Raw genomic sequence first — 19,439 nt, 5'->3', positions numbered from 1 at the left:
ACAGAGTCTGATACTAGGATTAGGTAGCCTTCTATTTTCCCTGTTTGCAGGTAGAGTCTTTTTTGCTTGACCTTCAAAGTAGATGCTATGGCTGGTTTGGGGCTGTTGTCACACTATCCTGCAGGCTGTGACTTCAACAGAGTACTGTGGCATAACTGGAGACAGTTGGACAAGATTTCAGCACCATGTGAGCTTTGGACGTAGATGATCTGGGTGGCAGGGTAAAGCTGAACAGGGCCCTGTGGTTCAGAAGAGCATAGATGGTTCAGAAGAGCATAGATGGTTCAGAAGAGCATAGATTTGTTGCTGGACTTAAGTAAGCTAATGTCATTCTGTGACTCTAGCGTGGATAATTTAGTACACTGACTAGAGCTGATTTCTGTGCTGTTAAAGGGACAGCCTTGACTCGTGTGACTTGCTGTAGGTAACAGTGTAGAAACACAGTAGTAGGTTATGTGCCACCACAGATTTTTAGAGATTTCCTTCATTTTAACTTGTGTTTTACAAGGTCAGTATTTGAAGTCCTCGTCTGGTGTCTGTTGTGTCACTAATTTAAATAACATGCTGAAAGGGACAACAAATGTTTCTGTGGTCTTGGAAGAAGCTGAGAAATTGCCAGAGGAAGAGTGTGGTATGCAGCATGGATAGCTGCCATGGGACTGTCCCTGGTGGGATATAGATGTGGGAATCAGTCTTTGGAGAGAACTGAAGTAGTCAGTGCAGACCTGGGCTTGTGCCTGACAATCTGACTTGGTAGGATGCAGGAACGGGAGGGAATGTGGATGCCAGAAGAAAGGCTAAGGCTTTTTAACTGCCTTCTTAAAGCTGTCCTGCAGTGTCTGGTTACCTTGTATTGGGTGTTTTTGGGGGTGTCTATTTTAAAGCTCTTAATATAGAACTTGCTGAAATTACTTGAAATTAGAATGGCAGCATGCACAGTTAAGACTCCTTGAAGGAATCCTCTTCCTTACACAAAAAGTTCCTATGCATTTCTGATAAAAGAAAACTTTCCTGGTATGTCAGCTCTGGTACAGGGAATCTCTTCTGGTTTGACCCTTAACAAGTTGTATTGCCCTGACCTGTTCACTATGGGAATAATCTCTGGGCATTGAGTGTCTGGACTTTGATCTGCTACCACTGAGCCAGGGAGATGCTAGGTTTGGTTGAGTGGATATTTTTGGTTTGGTTAGTGAATCAAAGCTTGTTCTTGGAGTTCTTTGTCTTCAGTCCTTTTTTTTTTTTTTCTTCATTTTCTGTTTTTTGGTTTGTATTTGTTATTACAGTTGCTGAAATTTGTCTCTACAGGAAATGACCTATAAAAGAGTCGCTGGGTACCAGGTGATTCTTTGTTTCATTGTGTGAGATCCGTTTAACAGCTACTGACTGTGAGGGTGAGGTAAGCTGTTTGTGGAGGTTTTTCCCTCTCTGGAGTCAGCTGATTAAGTGAGGACTGATTTGTGTGCTGCTTCACTATGCTGTGGAGACAGGTGTCATGAATTTGCATTGTCTTGTGTGCTCACACATCTGGTGATATGACACCCTTCTACAAACACTGAAGTGGGAAAAGTTTTCCCATGTAAGTTTAGTTGAGATTTAACACGTGAACGATCCACATGCAGGTGTATTACAGGGGCCTACTCCTTATGTATCTCAGGAGAGGATGGTGGAAAACCACTATCAGTGCTGAATCATTGTTGTGATTTGGGGATGTGAACATATTACTTGACATAGGGATAGAAATGTTAAAAAAAAAAAAAATCAGTTTAAAAACAAAAACCAGAGTGCATCTGGTAGGTAATTCTCCTGTATGCTATGGTGTCCATTGCTTTTGCACTATTAAGCAGGCAACTGTGGTAGCCTAGCATGCTACCAAATTAGTAATTTGCTAGTAGCAGTGCAGGCTACTTGTTTGGTTCTTGAAACCAATTTGCTTTCAAGTGTGCAACTTTTAAATTTTTTTACCTCTCCCTTGCCCCCATCATGAATAGAGGAAGAATAACCTCTGTAGATAGGTAAAGAAAATTCTGTTCTGTTCTGGGGGTTGAGTGCGAGATAATTATGTCCTTTTATCTCCCTTTCCTTATTTGTGGTACCTGTGCTTGTCATACAGATGTGGACAACTGTGAGAGTAAGCAGGCTGGTGCCAAATAAGATCACCTTTTCTCAGGTTCTTTGGAGCTTGTGGATGCCTATTTCAGGGAGCTCCTTGTAGGGACAAGGCTTGGGAAGGGAGTGCCTAAAGTACTGTATGAATTATAACCACCGAATTCCACTGCTGCAAACGAAATGGGTCAGTGCTTTTGACTAGCTAAGAACTTACCTGCATCTGAGAAAGTAATGCATTTGGGTTACAGGAGTTTCAACCTGCCTTCATGGTATGTTATATGGTGGTCTTGCCTACATCAGGAGAGCTGGTGAGATTCTGGTGATTCTGGAGCTGATTCACACTTTTGGCCATAGTGTGAAGGAGCTGTTTTATACAGAGGATGAGGAGGCCATGGTGCTTTAGAAGCTGTTGCATGGATGAAGTTTACAGTCTTGAATGGCAATGTCAGCTGTGTGAATGTGGCCTTTGTTCCAGCTAGACCAGCTGGGAGAGTTTTGTCCTCTAGCAATTCCTTTCTTGGGAACCAGATGTAAGAACTGAGATTGGGGGTGTGCAAGACCTGTGAAAAAAACAAACAAAACACGGCTGGTTGTTTAGAAATTTAATTTGGAATGTTCAAATGGACTGAATGTCCCCACCTTTGAGGGCTTATGGTTCTGCCTCAAGAGGCTACTGAAGACTGAAGACATACTGCACTTGTGGTTTTTTTCCTGGCTAAAGCTTGGTGGTAACAATGATCAGGTTGCCAACATGGTCAGTGGTACTGTATTTTCAGACTTACACAGGTTCTGTGGTTAGGGGTGACTTTTCTGTGGCCAGTGGATGGATGGAGGCTGTGCTCAGACTGAGCTGTGACTGCTAGAGTGCTTGCCTGCTGGAGTTGTTTGTGGTTTAAATCAAGACCTTAATTTTAGATTTGTGGGGTGGGTTTTTTTGGGGTTTTTTTGTTGGTTTGTTGTTGTTGTTTGGTTTTTTGTTTTTTTGGGGTTTTTTTTGTTTGTTTTCCCAGTGGTCATTTTCAAGAGCTCTGAGCTTTTGGGTAAACACTGAGTATACTGAGTATACTCCTTACTGGTTTTAGCTGTGGATTCCTGGGGGATAAGTGTGAAAAGGGCCTACAGACTTCGAAAGGTAGCATTAATTTTGAATTGGCACTTCACCATGACAAGCCCTGCATGAATCAAACAACAGCTTTGAGATGAGCAAGGTGTTTCAGTTGGGAAGTCCATTAAACTGAGCGCTTTGTGAAGATCAGACTAAACTGAACTCCAAGGGCAAGTAACAAAATAAAAGCACAAAATAAAGTTCTATCTCAAATCCTGTTCAGACCTGCCTTGTATTGCCAAGTGCTGACTTGGATTTGGTGCTTGAATACTCTTAAGAAGCAGCTGTATTGTTGTTGATCTAGGATACACTGAATTTTATATTGGTGGGATTTTGCAAGCTTATCTAAGTGCATTTCTGCAAGACTCTTTATGAAAGCAATACCAGGATATCTCTTTTATCCAGTTTTAGGGTTATGTTTGCCAAAAGTATAGTTTAGAGAAGCATTTTTATTTGTGTTATCTGAGGGAACCTATACAGTTCTGGGAAAGGTCCCTCCTCCCTCATTCATGGTACCCATCACTTTTTGTAGAGTTTTCAGTCTCTTCCTGTTACAGGAACAAAACAAAGGTACAATAGTGGTAGGACAGGGATTTATGTGCCTCATGCCTACAAATGACTGGTGATAAAATTAACATTGTACGCTTTTGTCCTAACGGAATACAAGATTATGGCACGCTTCACTCAATACTTGTTTCTTGACTGATCTGTGTGTAGTAATTTCCCAGTCTGTGTGCTGAATTCCTCTTGGAGCATGTTCTTTACATTTTTAGCAGGTTTTTCTCTCCAGCAATAGCCAGTGAGCAATAGTATCTAATAAGGGACAGATCCTGCCATGTAGCAGGGTAGAGTTCTTTATGAACTTCCTGAAAAATTAATTTTCCATGGTTTCCACAGCATCAGAGTCTGCAGGGTTTGATTTGAGACAGAGGTGCTTGACCTAATTTGCTTCCAATGCATCTAGCAGCTTCTGCCCCATGAAACCACACTGTGGAAAAATGTTGAAGGTATACAGTGATTTGGCCTTGCTTGACTGAGAGGCATGTGCAGTGCATCTGGTTTTTCTGTATCAGTGCAAGGTTGGCAGTAGAGGACTACTAGAAGGGCTGATTTGTCCCAAAGCTATCCCAAAATAAGTGTTCTCACATTTAGGAAGATGCCTCCCCCTTGCTGCATGGGCTACATACAGAGGATGAGCTTCTCAGAGCAGAAGAAAAAGGCATCGTTATGGTGTTTCTGAAAGTTTATGATGGACACAGCAGAGCTGCAAAACTGTCCTGCAGTACAGACAATGAGTCTGCATGGTGCAGCAGTTCCGTGCTGCATCTCTAGCTGTTGTTGTGGAATTCTGTTGCTGGTTATTTGGTACCTCTGTCCACTCTCTGTGGCCTCTTGCCTAAAAGCAGCAGTCAGGTATGGATGGCAAGCAGTTTTTCTCTGAACAGATAGTGTTAGAAAGCAAGAACTTAGCCATGTGCAGAGCTGAAATGCACAGGCTGTACAGTGTAGAGGATGGAGTGGCAGTGATCTCTCTCTGAGGCTGACTGCCTGACATCAATCATATACTCTAAATATTCCTGTTGCCATGTCTGAACAACTACATTTTCATCTCTTACTAAAATTCTCAGATAAACTGAGATCAATAAAGTATGAAGTACCAAAAGATGGACTAATGGCTGGTGATAAAGATCCATTCTGATAAGCATATTGACCTTCCTGACAGTTAAATTTTTATCTTTCCACCCTCTCTGGATATTGTGTCTAACTCACCAGACTGTACACATTTTCTTTTACTATATTATGGGGGAAATAGCATGATTGTCTGTCAAATTGCTGATATTTGCACTTTTCAGGATTACATCCTCAGTGTGTAATAATATGCAGCTGTATTTATTGTGATGTGTGATAGGGAGTAGTTCAAGTTGTTTATATAGAATTCTGGGTTTTTTCCCCCCAAAAAGAGCTGAACAGCTGAAACCTTGTCTATATGAGACCAAAGGGGGACTTGAGGCAGCTACATAACTTAGTTGTCTCCTTACTTTTGTGATTGTTCATCTGTGAAGCTGTGAGTGGTTTATAGGAGCAATGACCTTCCTTAGTAGGGGGATTTAGTCATGATGGGACACACAGGAGCAGAAGCGGCAGTTGGGCTGCTCTGTACACCTTTGAGAGATCTGTTCTATGGACAGTGTCTTGCAAATTGCAGATGCATGCAGGAGTAACCACAGGGTATGGATATCCCTTTGGATTTGTTGGCTTTCTTGAGGAAGCCTCATCTGGACTCTATCTTCCCGAAGCCAGCGTGCTATGTACAGAGAGAAGCAAGCAAGTGGACCTCTCCACATTTCCAAGACATTCCAGGCAGGGGAAGATGGACAAACTTATCTTTTTTGTATGTCTGTGCTACTGCAGCGAGGGGAAGAGGTGGAGGATTTGTTTCCTCTTCTGGTCTGCATGGTGCTTCCTTCACCCTTGCTGTGTGTGGCTGTATTTTTTGGGATATTATATTATATTATATTATATTATATTATATTATATTATATTATATTATATTATATTATATTATATTATATTATATTATATTATATTATATTATATTATATTATATTATATTATATTATATTATATTATATTATATTATATTATATATTATATATATTATATTTTTTTTGGTGGGGGGGGTTGTGTGGCAAGGTTTTGATAGCAGGAGTGGGGTCCTGCCGAGTTTGCTCCTTTGAGAAGCTGCTGGAGGCTTCCCATCTCTGACAGAGCCAGACAGACTCACCACTGGCTAAGGCCAGGCCCATCAGCAATGGTGGTAGTACCTTTGGGATAACATATAAGGAGGGAGAAAAAACCACAACCCCTCGTAGCAACAATTGCAGCTGGTGCAGTTAGATGCCCAAAGGAGGCTGTGATCCTGTGAGAGATCCTGGAGCAGATTACAGATAGGACCTGTGGATCCATGGAGAGGGGAGCCCACACTAGAGTAGGTTTGTTGGCAGGATGACTCCATGGGGGACCCCAGTCCTTGAAGAACTGCAATCTGTGGGAGGGGCCCTACACTGGAGAAGGGAAAAAGTATGAGGAGTCCTTCCCTTAGAGGAATGAGCAGCAGAGACAATCTATGATGAACTGACTGCAGGCCCTATTCCTGACCCTCTGTGCCACTGGAGAGGGGGGAGGTAGTCAGAATTAGAAGGAGAAAAGTCAGGAATGAAGTTGAGCTTCTGGGTAGTGCAGAGGTGTTTTATGGTTTGGGTTTATTTCTCATTATCCTTCTCTGATTTGACTGGTAAAAAATTTAAAGTAATTTTCCAAAGTTGAATCTATTTTGCCCATGATAGTAATGGGTGAGTGATCACTCGCTGCTCTTTTCTCAATGAGCCTTTCATTGTATTTTCTCTTCTCTGTCCCATTTAGGAAGGGAGTGATAGAGTGACTTTGGTGGGCATGTGGCATCCAGCCAGGATTAACCCACCATAATTTTATAGGCAGAACTGCTGGATGATGTTCAATGTACTAAAGCAAAGGGTGCTTGGTGGCAGGTTTCCAAACCAGGGTGTCAGCAGCAAGTACCAGGCCTACTTACACTCGTTGCATAATCAGATGAGTTTTCAGCTGCCTGTGCGTTTCTCAAAATCTTCCTTTTGAACAGCCTCTTTCTTTGTCCAAGAGGCTTTCATGTTCTTGTTTCAGACACTGATGCATTCACTAGATTTGGAAAATTCTCATATCCATATGACTCCAGTATATCAAAGTGACTAAATTTAGAAAATCAAACAAAAAAGAGCTTCCCCTGACTGTAATCTGACAATGTTTCTTGGTAACTGTTATTTTTACTACAGAACAGCTTTAATCTGTTTTGGTTGGGCACTAAGTGGTGGCTGCAGTGTGAAAGAAGAAATTGGTTTTGTATAGTCAGGCGGCCATGCTGCTGCTTCAGGGCTCTGAGGGCAGCCTGCTCATGCTGAGCATGTGCCAGTGCTGTGTTGGGACTCCTTTACAGCCCTACTCATCTCTCTTGAGCCCTATCTGCTCAGTAGAGGGTCTCTGGGGCTCAGAGCTTTGATGGCTCTGAACTTCTTCAACATCTTGTAGATGGAGTGTGTGGCAGTAGTGATGGATTTTAACACACATGAACACCCCTGTACTTCACTTATCCTCCAAATTCAAGGAGGACAGTATAGGAAAGAAGTTTGACTGGCAGCAAGGTAGAAGACACAATGGGAGTTTACGTGGGAATTAGTCATGTCTCTGGTTTCACTTTAATATATGGATCTTTCACTGTACATTGTTAGGACCAGGATGAGCCATCCCTGCCTGGAAAATGCAATGGGTGGAATCATGCCTTGCTGAGCACCTCTAGCTCTTGGTGTCAGGAATATGTAATGTAAGCTTTCAAACTGTCTTACTCATTTTGCTTTGGAGTTTTTATTTTTTGGGTGTTTTTTAAGCCAACGTGTTTGTTAAAATTTTCTCTGTGGAGGTTCAAGTTCATATTTTATTATAGCTAACTGCTCTGCTTCTACAGCCTTCTGACTTGTTTCCAAACATCCCATGCCTGCTTTCATATTGAGATGGAGTGAAGAAAGACAACTGGGATGTTAGGAAGAGATGCCTTGTCTTGCTGATCTCAATATCCCAGAAATTTGCTGAGCAAGAATTTATTTCTTACTTTATAATCATTTTAATCTTATAGTGGACAGTTGTTGTAGACAGTTATTGTTGTAGACAGTTGTAGAAATGTTCAGTGGGTGAAAATGGAGGCAAATGTGAGCCTCACTCTGGAGCTTCAGTCATTTCCAAGTGCTTTTGTTCAGGTTCATGATGGTGTCAGCTATGTAGGGATTGAAACTCCAGTGTGCTTTGTCCCAACTAAAAGATCCAGCCAGATCTGCATACCTGAACCTGTACTGTCAGGAGTTTTGGGCAAGGAATCTTGCTCATGCTGTCACATGAAGGATCATGCCATGATCTATCATTGGTGACATTTTCATGGAGCTTGGGTAAGCAAGAAGTTTGTAGTTTCTCAAAAGAGCATGTGTGTGTCCAGAGGGAACCCTACAGGCTCTGAGGCGATCATTAATGGTTTTGGCAAGATCTTAACTGATGCTTGCATAGGCAAATAATTCAGCTCAGCAAGTAGATGCTGTGGTCAGCTTGGAGCCTTCCAAGGGTGAGGTGCTGAAATAAGCAATCAAGAGTTGAGTCTTGTGTGCATCTTTTCCTACGCAATGTGTTTTGCCTCAAAGGCTGAGCCAAACTAGACTTCTTTGGATGAAAGAAGTATTTGGGAACCTTTCCCTGGGATCAGAAAAAAAAAAACCCAACTACCTTTTTCTGTGTCTTTTGTAATGGAAAGCTACCACAAATCTTTTGAAGCTGCCTGTTAGTTTTAACTTGTTCTTTGTCCTTCTTTGAAATAAATCACCTCTTACTTCTCTGACATAGAAGTGTTTAGAATGTTAGGTACATACACCCATACACATTTTTGAGTGCCTACAGTGAAGTTTAACACAATATTAAGAAAATGTTGCCAGGCATGGCAAGATCACATTCAGTTTAGTGATTCATACCGGGATCTGATGTAAAAAAAAGAAAAAAAATTTAAAGAACCACCCCCCCCCAGCCAACCACTGGGTCGAAGAGGGTGTGATGAGCGGCTTAGTGGGCCATTTTTGGAAGTGCAGTAGGTTGGCTCTGAGTCTGTAACTTAGACTTCGGCCCAGCACTTTGCAGATGCCAAAACTGTGTTTCCCATTAAAAGCTGGCAGCTATGCAGGTGTGGCCAGGTGTCTTTGGCTAGGGGGAAGCTGAGCAGTGTGGCTGTTCGCTTACTGCATGGCTGTTCCTGCCCCTGGGCACCAGGGTGGATTCTGGAAGCATGTCCTTGTAGTGAGTTGGGCAGCTTGAAGGCAGTTCTTGACCCAGCCTCTGGCTTATCACCAGTATGAGATCACAAGTTGTCATATTTTATGGCAGACCCATACCGAGGCTTCACGTCAGAGTTTACTACTCTTAGCTGTGTTTTCTGAAGCATTTAGCGTCAGTATTTCCCTGAAACACCACCTTTGGTTGAAAGCTGTGTTGCAAAACAGCCTCTGCTCTTCAGCTACTGCATCATACAAATTTTGTGCATGATTCTGCTTCTCTGGCATGTACTGAGGGCATCTGATCCCATCTGATTCTTGCAGGTGATCATTGGAACTGAGAACTGCCCACAGAGTTATGGTTCTGCTGGAGACAGCGCTTTCATCCCTTGCTCTGTGCTGCTTTATTCTCAGTTGTGCAATGCAGCGTGATGTGGATAATCCAGTCATCATTACAAAATGATTTAAAACCCCTTTTTAATCAAAAGTAATTTTTAATAAAGCTTTGCCTTGCTTGGAGGATTGTTCTCTTGGCTTGAGTGTTTAAGAACAAAATGTAGGAAACTCAGGAAGGAGGGAGGCAGGTGCCTCTGGCTCACAGGCAGTTGCTGGTGAAGTCCAGAACTGTGGGACACATTTCCACTAGCACCAAGCATGCAAATGCTTACATGCACAGATAGCAGCAGCTTTTAGATCTTTACTTTCTCAGAATTTTTCACTCACAGAGCAGACTTCTGGTGGTGAAGAGAAGGAGAGGCTTGATCTAGTCCAATCTGGCTTCTACTCCTTTTAACCCTTGGTGTCCAAAACACTGGTAGTCCTCTAGGGCCTCCTGGATCTCAGCACAAACTGTGGTCCTAGACAAAGTGCAGCATTTACTTCTCTTGTAATGGCAATGGCATTAGCACACACAGCGTGTGTGACTGACCTTATTTCTTTGACTGTTGCTCTGCCATTATACTGTGAAAAGTACACTGACTAAAACAAGGTGTGAACTCTTATGTAGCTCTGAAATGTATCCTCTTCTCCTCCAGTATGCCAGCATTTTTCCCACTTTTCTGGCAGTAGCTACCTCTTAATCTGCTACACCTGCTTCACCTCCTATCAGAGGAGGCCTGATTAGGGACCTGAACTCTGGCACTTGGCATTTGAGAGCAAGCATCCTGCTGCTTCCTGTTTTCTTTCAATCCCAGTAGTCCTCACTCTTGGGGTACCTCCAGTGTATGCTTAAGATGTCCCTGAGTCTCCTCTTTGATAGTGTAAGTTGATGACTGTAGAGTTTTAAGATTGTTTCTCCCAAGACAGATCCCATCCAGAGGAGAGGCAGTAAGTTGGTAGTTCAGAGGAGATGATAAAAGGTGTGAAGGAGGCGAGGGGAGTCAGGGCTGTGTTACAATGACACTGGTAAGTAGTCCAGAGTTATCCACCTGGTGAAAACCTAGAAGTCATACTGATTTACAGCACAAATAGGGGACCAAGAGAGAGCTCAACTCTATGACAGAATTCCCTATGAGGGAAAGGTGCAGGGGAGTAGAGACTATAGTGTAAAAGTTAAATGTTTTCCTGACAGCATGTTGCCTCCCTGGGAGGCTGATGAGTTCTTTCTGGGACCAAGAGCTCCTTCCTTTTCCATTAACAAACATGACTACTGTAGAAGCGGTTTTTAAACAGAAAAGATGAATGCTGCAGTTAACTTTTGGGCACTGAGAACCCAGACCAGATGGCATTTAGCAGGCAATGAATTCTGTAAGAGTTAAGTAGCAAAGCTATTGTTTCTGTATTCACATGACTTCTCACTGGGAGGCATTCCAATGGTAGAATAAAAAGCAATAAGCATTGGTCTCAGCAGAGGTAATAAAATAATCTATAATATTAAGTTCATAAATAAGCACTTTTCATTGGGAAAAAGGTATTTGTAAGAAAAAGCTAGCTATTGCATTGATTTACAGCAATTAGGTGTCTATCATCTGTTTGGATATTAGGGAATGAGAGGGTTCAGAAAAGAGTGGTTAAATTATTGGAAATACTGAGTAATCACAAATCAACACAAAAAGAAAAGCTGAAAGATTAGTTCTCATCTCTGGAAAAGGGAGCAAGTAAAAGCTGTTAATAGGAAAAGGACAGACAGAGCTTTATTCTATCACTGAGCAAGAGAAAGCCAGCAGGTCCCTCAAACTTCAAAGACAGCAATTTTGGTAATAACAAAAGATACTTTAAGCCAAACAAATAGAGCAGATTCAAAAAATCAGGTTTTCACCTCTGTTGGCATTGGGAGACTCAGGCTCTGAGCTTTGTGCAGTGCTGCTTGGCCACTTCACGGGTACCAGCAGTGCTTTTATAGTGGCCTTACGCATGAGACCAAGAGGGTCTAAGTGCTCTACTCCCACTGATTTTAGCCGTATAACTTGATGGAAATCTGCATCACACTGTTTCACAAGGAAGAAACACTTGACAAAGGATGTACTTAAGAGTGTAAATGAAACAAATATATATAAATAAGGAAGTTATATCTGATGTCCTTGTAATTATGGTAGCTTCTCTGATTCTACAGCTTCCTGGTCAGCTAAAGCCATACCTGTGGACAGCATGTAGTGTGAAATTAGTTATTACTATACAGAAGGTGGATAGCTTTGAAGGAAAAATGCCAAGGCGGCATTTTGTTCCAATTAAGTACGAGCCTAGAATAAATTTTGTGATGTGTGTCCATAGACCAAGTTCCCCACTAAAGTGACTTCAGTATGAAGTCATGTTGATAAATTAGAGAGGGATGAGTTCAAGTTGGTTCAATAACCAGGTAAAACACTTGATTTAACATTTGAATATGAGCAGGATCTTTGGTGTGAAGACTCTTCTCCTTAGACGAGTTGATGTTGAAGGGTAAAAAAAAAGAGATATTCCTGTGTTTAAGTGGCCTGTGTGATTGTCCTGAGCAGCAAGTGGTTTAGGGCAACCAGAATAGCTTTACAGAGGAATATTGTGCGTACATCTCAGCTTAAGTGATCTGGGAGAGAATACTTACCATCACAGGTTTGAAAATACATCTCCTTCCAGTTCAGTTTGCAAAACACACTGGAACCTTGCAATAAGCCAGCAGCAACTCATGGAGTCAAGTTACTTTTATCTAGAAAGGAGTTCACTTAATCTGTTGGCCAGAACATGTAGATGGAATGGAAGTCTTGCATGTGTGTTCTTCTTTTTCTTGGCTGGCAAAAGGAAAAAAAAAAAAAAGAGAGAGAGAAGAAAGGATGTCTGACAGAGTGTAAAAGGTTACTACAAGGGAGTACTCCAAGTTTTTCACTTCCCAACTGGACACCTGCCAACTTCTAGAAGAGGGGCTTCATAGCGAGAATTCTGCCTTCAGCCATGGCATGCATGGACATCTTGTGAGGAAGGAGTAAGCCAATAAGAGAAAAGACTTGTCCCAAGTGCTCTCCCAGCCTTAGTCTGTCATCAGCAGGATGGATTTGTCTTTAGCAATGCTTAAGGACACTTTGCCAGTTGATGATCTGGTCTGCTTGTGAATCCTTGAGTTGTAGCAGTCGGCATCAGTGCTTCCTTTTTTTTTTCCTCAAGTGCACTATGTAGGACCTGCATTGAGGTTTTCTAGTTTTTGTGTTGGAGCAGGCAGAAAACAATCAGCCAGTTTTGGATGCAATATTAGTAGCTAGATATTGACTAATTCTCTGAATTTAGGAGAAGGGCGGGCAGAGTCTTGGCTCTGTCTCATCAGTTCCATGAAGCTGGAAGTCAGTGGGACTGAGTCTTGTACGGCCTGCTCTGGGGGCTGGCTTTTCACATGCTACCTATTAATGTGTTGTGACCTAAACAAAGAGAGACAGAGGTAGCAAGATGGTGACCAATCCTGGTACTCCCTGCAGACTTCAGTGGACCCTGCCTGTTAACTGCTTTTTTTCCATTTAGTTGGATCTGCAGTTTGTTGATCATCTGGATGAAAAAAGGGTCAGCATCTCCTATGTGATGGAGGAGTAATAGCTTTGAAATAAGCCATTTGGAAAGATGGGCTGATGGAAATTGTTGTTATCTGGACTGTGTGCAGCCAGTGGTGTCTTGTGTTCAGGTGGATGCTCTGTGTGCAGATGTCCTTTGCTGTTACTGGGTGAGAACAGACAGGCTGGGGCTGGCTACAGCTTTCTCTCCAGCTGGTGCCTTGCCTTGGCAAACTGAAAAAGTGCTTATGGCAGATACAGCTGAAGGGGTGGAATTAAAAATAACCAAAAGGTAGATTCCGGGCTTGGGTACTCAGTGACAGGCCTGTTTCTATTCTGGTATGAGGGTAATTTCCACTGAGCTCATTACACCATGACTCTCCCTTAAAATGCCGTGACAGTCAATTTCATTCCAGCTAATGAGGTCCTAAAATGTTAACGAAGCAAATCAATTTTTCATGGCTTTGTATTGCAGTGGTCAGAAAGTGTTGTGTTGCAGCCTGCCAATTCAAAATCTTTTCAGATATCAGAAGGACAGCAAAACATGCAGCAATTTGAAGGATGTTTTATTTTCTCCATCTTTCCCCAGTGCCCCCTTTTATTTTTCTAAGATTTTATGCTGTACTTTTTGCTTGCCCCCTATGGTCACTAATGGGAAGAGATTACTTGTTTCCACCTTCCCTACTGCACAGGGAGGAGATGGAGTGCCCAACAGAATAGATAGAGATGAAGCTGGACAAGGGAGGCTACTCATGATGAAATACTATTTGAAGTATGTTGAGTTTCATGGAAGAGAGTGGAGAGATGGCATCTTGTTCATCCCTTTTCCTCATCTTTTTGGAAGGAGCAGTAGGGTCACAAGTCACAGCCCTCTCTCCTCATGGCAATTTGCTGAAATGTCAGTGTTACCTGGCATACGTGCTGTCTACACTCAGTATCTCATGGACTGCAGAAGGAGGAGAGAGAAGTTGCATTCATTGTGCAGATATATTGATGGTTAATCACTTACCCACACTGGCTTAGGAACGGGTTAGATGGCAACCATCTTTTATTTCTCTGCTTATTTTCTACTTCCAGCAGGAGATAGAAGGCTCAAACTTTCACAACTGCTCCCGGAGTTATTTTGGTGGAGCTGTTTTGATCATTTACTGCTCTCTGCATTTGTGTTTGTGAGTCTGCAAATGGGAAGTACTAAATTGTTTGGTCTGGAGAATGTAAGTGTTCTTTTTAATTTGCTTTTAATTAAATTCCATTTTTAATTATAGTTAATTTATATGTGCCTGAGAAAAATATAATTAACTAATGTTTTGGGGAAACATAGGGTTTTCCAGGTTCTGTACTTGGAAACCTTGTACTGCCACACTGGTAAGGGATGATCTCAACTCATGAGGGGAAAACTAGTTTATTAATTGTTATTTGGTATTTTGAATTTGCATAATTAACCCCCTGTAGCTGTTGAGTTGAATATCCAGAACACTTTCCACTCAAGTTCTCTACCCTGAGGTTACTTGATCCAGTGCCAGCGGCTTCCCCAGAGCTTTTGTAAAATGCTTGGGTGTGTCAATGTCCTCTTCTGCTGTGACAGTGATGCGTTAAGAGATAGCTGACCCTATTATGACTTCGAGAAGAGGGAGGGTATTTAATCCACTTAAGCCTTTTGGACCATTGCTGGTGTTTGTGTGACTCCCATTCCCTGAGTGGCAAAACATAAGAGTTAGTGATTGCCAGGTACAACATCTGCCTGTGTCTCCTGGACAGGCCTTGCAAAGCACCTTTGCCTCAGCCCTGGGCTTCCTGACAGGGTAATTAGCCAGGTAGCTCCTTAGGTAGGAGGTAAAGTGCAGGGTGAAAAGCTGCCTAGGCTTGAGTGAGCAAAGGCCGGTTTCTGCAGCACTTCTGGGTTTCTTGGCCTGGAGAAGTACAGCTCTGGGTTCTGAAGCTTGACCTGTTAGTTCCAAGCTTTTGAAAAGCACTGCTGTCTATTTCCAGAGGTTGTTTTATGCTTCCTTTACCTCACATGATTTAAGAGCCTTGAGAAAACAATTTCCTGTGCAGCCATCATATATATGTCCACAGTCAGAGCTGTGAGGCCTAGAGATGAGGTGCTGGCTCGAGAGACAGGTAATGCTGTGAATATAGGAGCTGGAAAGTTGTCCAATGCTTGGATCAGCCCACAGCCCCAAGGCTGAGCCTATCCCTCTAGCAGTTGAGATGCTCTAGATTGGAGTTGGGCAGCCACAAGAGACTCATATGTGCTCAAGGAAGCTGTTGGTGTTTCTGGTCTTGAACCCTTCAAGGGAGAAATCGGTTCCTGTCACATATTTTGGAAAGCTCTGACCCTTGCTCTCTGCACCCTTTTCTCTGTACTATCAGCTTCTGGTCTTGGGGACTCACCTCTGTAAGCTAGTCCTTTGTTTTGCAACTGACTGCCTTTCCTACTCCACATATCCAGAGCAAACTTTATTTTCAAGACTTCCCTTTCTTTTTAAACTACTTCAAATCCCAGGCTCATGTTCCTGGGCATGTGCTCTACCTAATTGGTGGTTCTGCTCACCAGCCTGATGTTGTGGTCATTACTTACCAACAGAGTTTTCTTCTCTGTTGCCTTTTTTGCTCAGCAGTCTGTCCCAGTAGGGCTCTTTGACAAACTGGGAGTTCTGTTGTTGTTTTTGTTTGCTAGTTCTAAGCTCCTCTGACTGGGGACTGCAATATGAGGTTTATGAAACTTTTGTTCATAATGTGCTTTTCACCCTGCTCTGTTCCCTTTTGTGATGTTGTGAGTGTCTCTGCTTTCAGAGTCTTTCTTTTTTTGGCTATATTTGTAGCCAGGAGAATGACCTTCAGTGAGAAAAAAATTAAATCGAGGTCTCTATCCAGCCCTCTGCCTCAAGGAGGCCGGGTGGATAGGTCACTCACAAATCTAGAACTAAATCAAATGCAGTGTTTTATCTTTCTGGGGAATATTTTTGTGTGTGACATGCAGGCAGTGCTGCAAGGAGTGTATTAAAAATTCACACCACTACAGAGCAATATTTTCTGTGCACAGCACTTGGGAATAAGCTGTGTGTCATGCACAGCAACATTTGTATGAAGCAAGTAATTTGTTTCATCTAAGCAGAGAGTGGCAGAGAAGATTTAAATTGTGTGAAGTAGAAGCAGGCTTGTTGTGAGGCACCATCTCCTTCCCTTTACTTCTGCCAAGACTCCTGGAAGATTTCTTTCTAGAGCTGGCTGCAAAGTCCCAGTGTGTGAAGGCGTTTCCTGCACTTAAAGCAGAAGGAGAAATCTGTGCACGTGGATATTCATCTCACCCTACTCTGTGACAGTTTTGATGCAATTGTGTAAATGCTCCAGCTATTGAACCTTAAAACAACAAACAGCCAGTCACAGAGCTGTAGTTTCTCCAGACTCGATTTCTTGGCAGTTGTATGGATGAAGGGGTACGGGACTGCATGCAATGCAGAGGGGTGTTCTGAGAGCCAGGGCTCTCATGTGAGCCCTGTTTTCCAACTGCTGTTGGAAACCAAGCATGCGACACATGCTTTGGCTATCCAAGCAGTGTTGAAGTGCTCTATTCTCTGTTCTTCTAAAGGTATGACTGCTAAGTGCTATGCTGAGAGATGTCACAAGCAAAGATTAGTCAAAGGACACTTGACAGAGAAGCCATTGAAGCTGAGATGTAAAGTCTGTCTCCTCTCAACCCCCCCTTGAAGTGGTTTGTATTGGAAGGCCTTCAGCAAAGAGGAAGCATGAGAAGGGATTTCGGGTAAGAGAACATACGAGAACTGAGGCTGCAAAACCCAGTGGGTCCTAATGTGATTGGAGCAGCTCTAGGATATATGATGGAGCATGTGGGTCAGCGCTCAAGCAGGGCAAGATGTAGGAGGAGCTTGGTTTTGGCTCTCATGCCCTTGTTGTAAAGCATGAGCAATATATCCTCAAGGTCCCTGGCAGATTGAAGAGAAAGAAGCAACACCACAGAGCTGGGGCCAGGTCCTACTCATCCTACTGCTGGCAGCTTGTCCCTATGGGGCCCAGATCCTGACAGCAGGATAACAGCATGAAAATGATGAACATAATCAGGCTGATACTGTGCAAATATGTTGTCCTGGGAGCTTTGAGGGAGAGGAGATGGCCTGACAGGCCAGAGTAGAGTATCTCATCCCTGTGGCCTTGCAGCAGATTCTTGATACATGAATGGGGAACCTTGCCCAGTTAACACAGCTGCTGCAGTGGCAACTGCATGAAAGCAAGTGGTCTAGGTGGGATTTTATTCCTGCATGCAAAATCTTCCTCTCTGTTAGGCAGCCAAGTAGGCTTACAGCTGGCATTGTCTGGCTGCCAACATAGAGTAACCAAACATTCCTACAAGTACTCACTTTCCTTGCTGTCAGCCTCTCTCCTAGCTCTCTGATTTGTCATGGGTATCTGGCATTTCACGGATATTTTCTAAAGACCAGTGAAGTGTGCTTTGCAGCATGCATGGGTCTGATTACTGGCATGAGCTTTGAGTGAGAACGTGCCTGTGTGTTCTGGGACAAAACAGTGGCAGTGAAGAACATCTTACTGACATAGAAGTAACTGCTTCAGGTGAGCTGGCTAATGCTGCAAGGAAACAGGCCTTTCTGGTAGAGCCCTGGGAAAGGGTGAAGGTTTGTTCCTGCCTTTCCCTGTGACTGCCCATGTGTAGCACATTTCTTTTAAATGGTGTGGGCAGCATGACTCACTCAGCCCATCTGCCTGGGGGAGTTTATAAACTAACTTATGGCAGCAGCCAAACTGACCATGGTAGTTTCATGACAGGGTCTTGGTTTGTGTCTCAACCTTAGTTTGCTGGGCAGCACATTTTGCCAAGTTACGGAGACCAATTCCTGTGCCAAAACACCAGGAGGGTGGCCATGGGACAGATACAGTATTTCTGCACCATTTGTGCCATTGCAAATGAGAGGTAGCAAAGGAGCATCTTCTTAAGCATTTGCTCTCTGTTTAGAGGTGCTTTTAACCAGGCTTGGTGGGTGCCTCTCTACTATCAACAGATCTGGGATTTAGATACATCTAAATATCAGGCCTTCATCCTCAAGTACCCAGCATTAAAGTGCCTTTAAAAACAGGGCTCATGCTCTTAAATCAGATGAAAAATCTTAGTCATGCAGATTTGTCCACTGGAAAATGATGTTCTTCACACACTTGACTGTTGTAGTCTTTAGCCTTAAGACTAAGGTTTTGGTCTTAGTCCTACTTGAAGAAGTAGTTGACGTTTTGGCTTCTGTGGAAGTTAACATTAAAACTAAGTCCATGTTGAGACTAGGATAAGCTTTGTGGCTGTCTATGTGCTATTGTAGGCAATCTTTCAGAGAGGGCAGGCAAAACTGAGGTTTCCAGTAAAATTTGTGACATTATCACAGAGGAATGTGCAAAATACAGCCTGTACATAGGGGCAGAACAAGTACTGCAGATACAAGGTGCTACATTTAAACTGCATTTAAACTTAACCAATTAAACCAAGCAAACACCTCCCCATGGCAGGCACTCATCTTTTCCTTTTGTATCAATCAATCCAGTACTTCATTGGATCTCCTCTTTCCCACCCTGCTGTACCCCTGAAGACTTTTATTGCTAATCCCCTACAGTTTGAACAATTTCTGAATAGAAATGTGAGGTTTCTGAAACCTCCAAGAGATTCGGGGCCTGGAGAGTTGTATCCAAGCAGGGTGTCTCAATGCTAGTTTGTTATAGCATACATTACATTCCATATTGCAATGGGATTTGCACTGGCTTTTATTCAGTAGTGATACGAGGTGTGATTTAGATAGTTATACCTAGTTTAGTATTATGATGAGTTTGTGCAGCAAAAGATGACCAGTTTGCAATGGGAAGGTGATGAGAGCAGTGTAGTAAAGCAATAGGACATCTTTTAGCTGAAAGGGGGAAGAATAGTAAGGATGCATAGGTGATCTTCTGTTCACTTGGTGCATGGTCTGTCTTATGGAGAAATTGTAAGAAAAGTCTTCCTTCTGGGGAGTAGCATGTATGTCAGCAGGAAATGGGAGTGGGGCTATAAGAGATTTGTTTGGGGCTGGGTACAGGGTAAGGTGACCTTTATTCCAGAGAGAGCCTAGAGGGGAAGGTAAAGCCGTGAAGAAAAGGAGGGTGACTGAAGAGCAGTGGAAAGGGTTTTACATGGAAATCGGGCATCTGTTTTACCCTACAGCAATGTCCTCTGCATGAGAAATCATCATTTCTGAAGTGGTAAGATGGAAATAGGAATCCAGGCTCAAGCAGGCAGACCGGTCTTATTGCACTCCTCTGATTTAAGATCTAATGGATATTAGTCCTGTCTTTAAAGTGCATGATGGTGCACTGATTTTGTGACTCATCTCTCAGAGATGGTGCTTTCAGTACAGTTAT

General features: G+C 42.9%; 1 protein-coding gene across 3 annotated transcripts in view; it reads left to right on the top strand.

Annotated features, from left to right (window-relative positions):
* The window catches only part of MFHAS1 (multifunctional ROCO family signaling regulator 1), a 35,107-nt gene that overhangs the window by 7,551 nt on the left and 8,117 nt on the right, over positions 1-19,439 (top strand). Inside the window, exon 2 of one of the 3 annotated variants that reach the window (XR_013774359.1) lies at positions 1,306-1,396. The exons of the other annotated variants lie outside the window; for them this stretch is intronic. The gene's annotated coding sequence lies outside the window, so the exon portion shown is untranslated. The remainder of the gene's footprint in view (positions 1-1,305; positions 1,397-19,439) is intronic. 3 annotated transcript variants of the gene reach the window in all.

Source organism: Erithacus rubecula (assembly GCF_903797595.1).
Source record: "Erithacus rubecula genome assembly, chromosome: 5".
Classification (NCBI taxonomy): domain Eukaryota; kingdom Metazoa; phylum Chordata; class Aves; order Passeriformes; family Muscicapidae; genus Erithacus; species Erithacus rubecula.
Note: the sequence above shows the minus strand (reverse complement) of the source record. Positions and strands in the feature narration are given on the sequence as shown.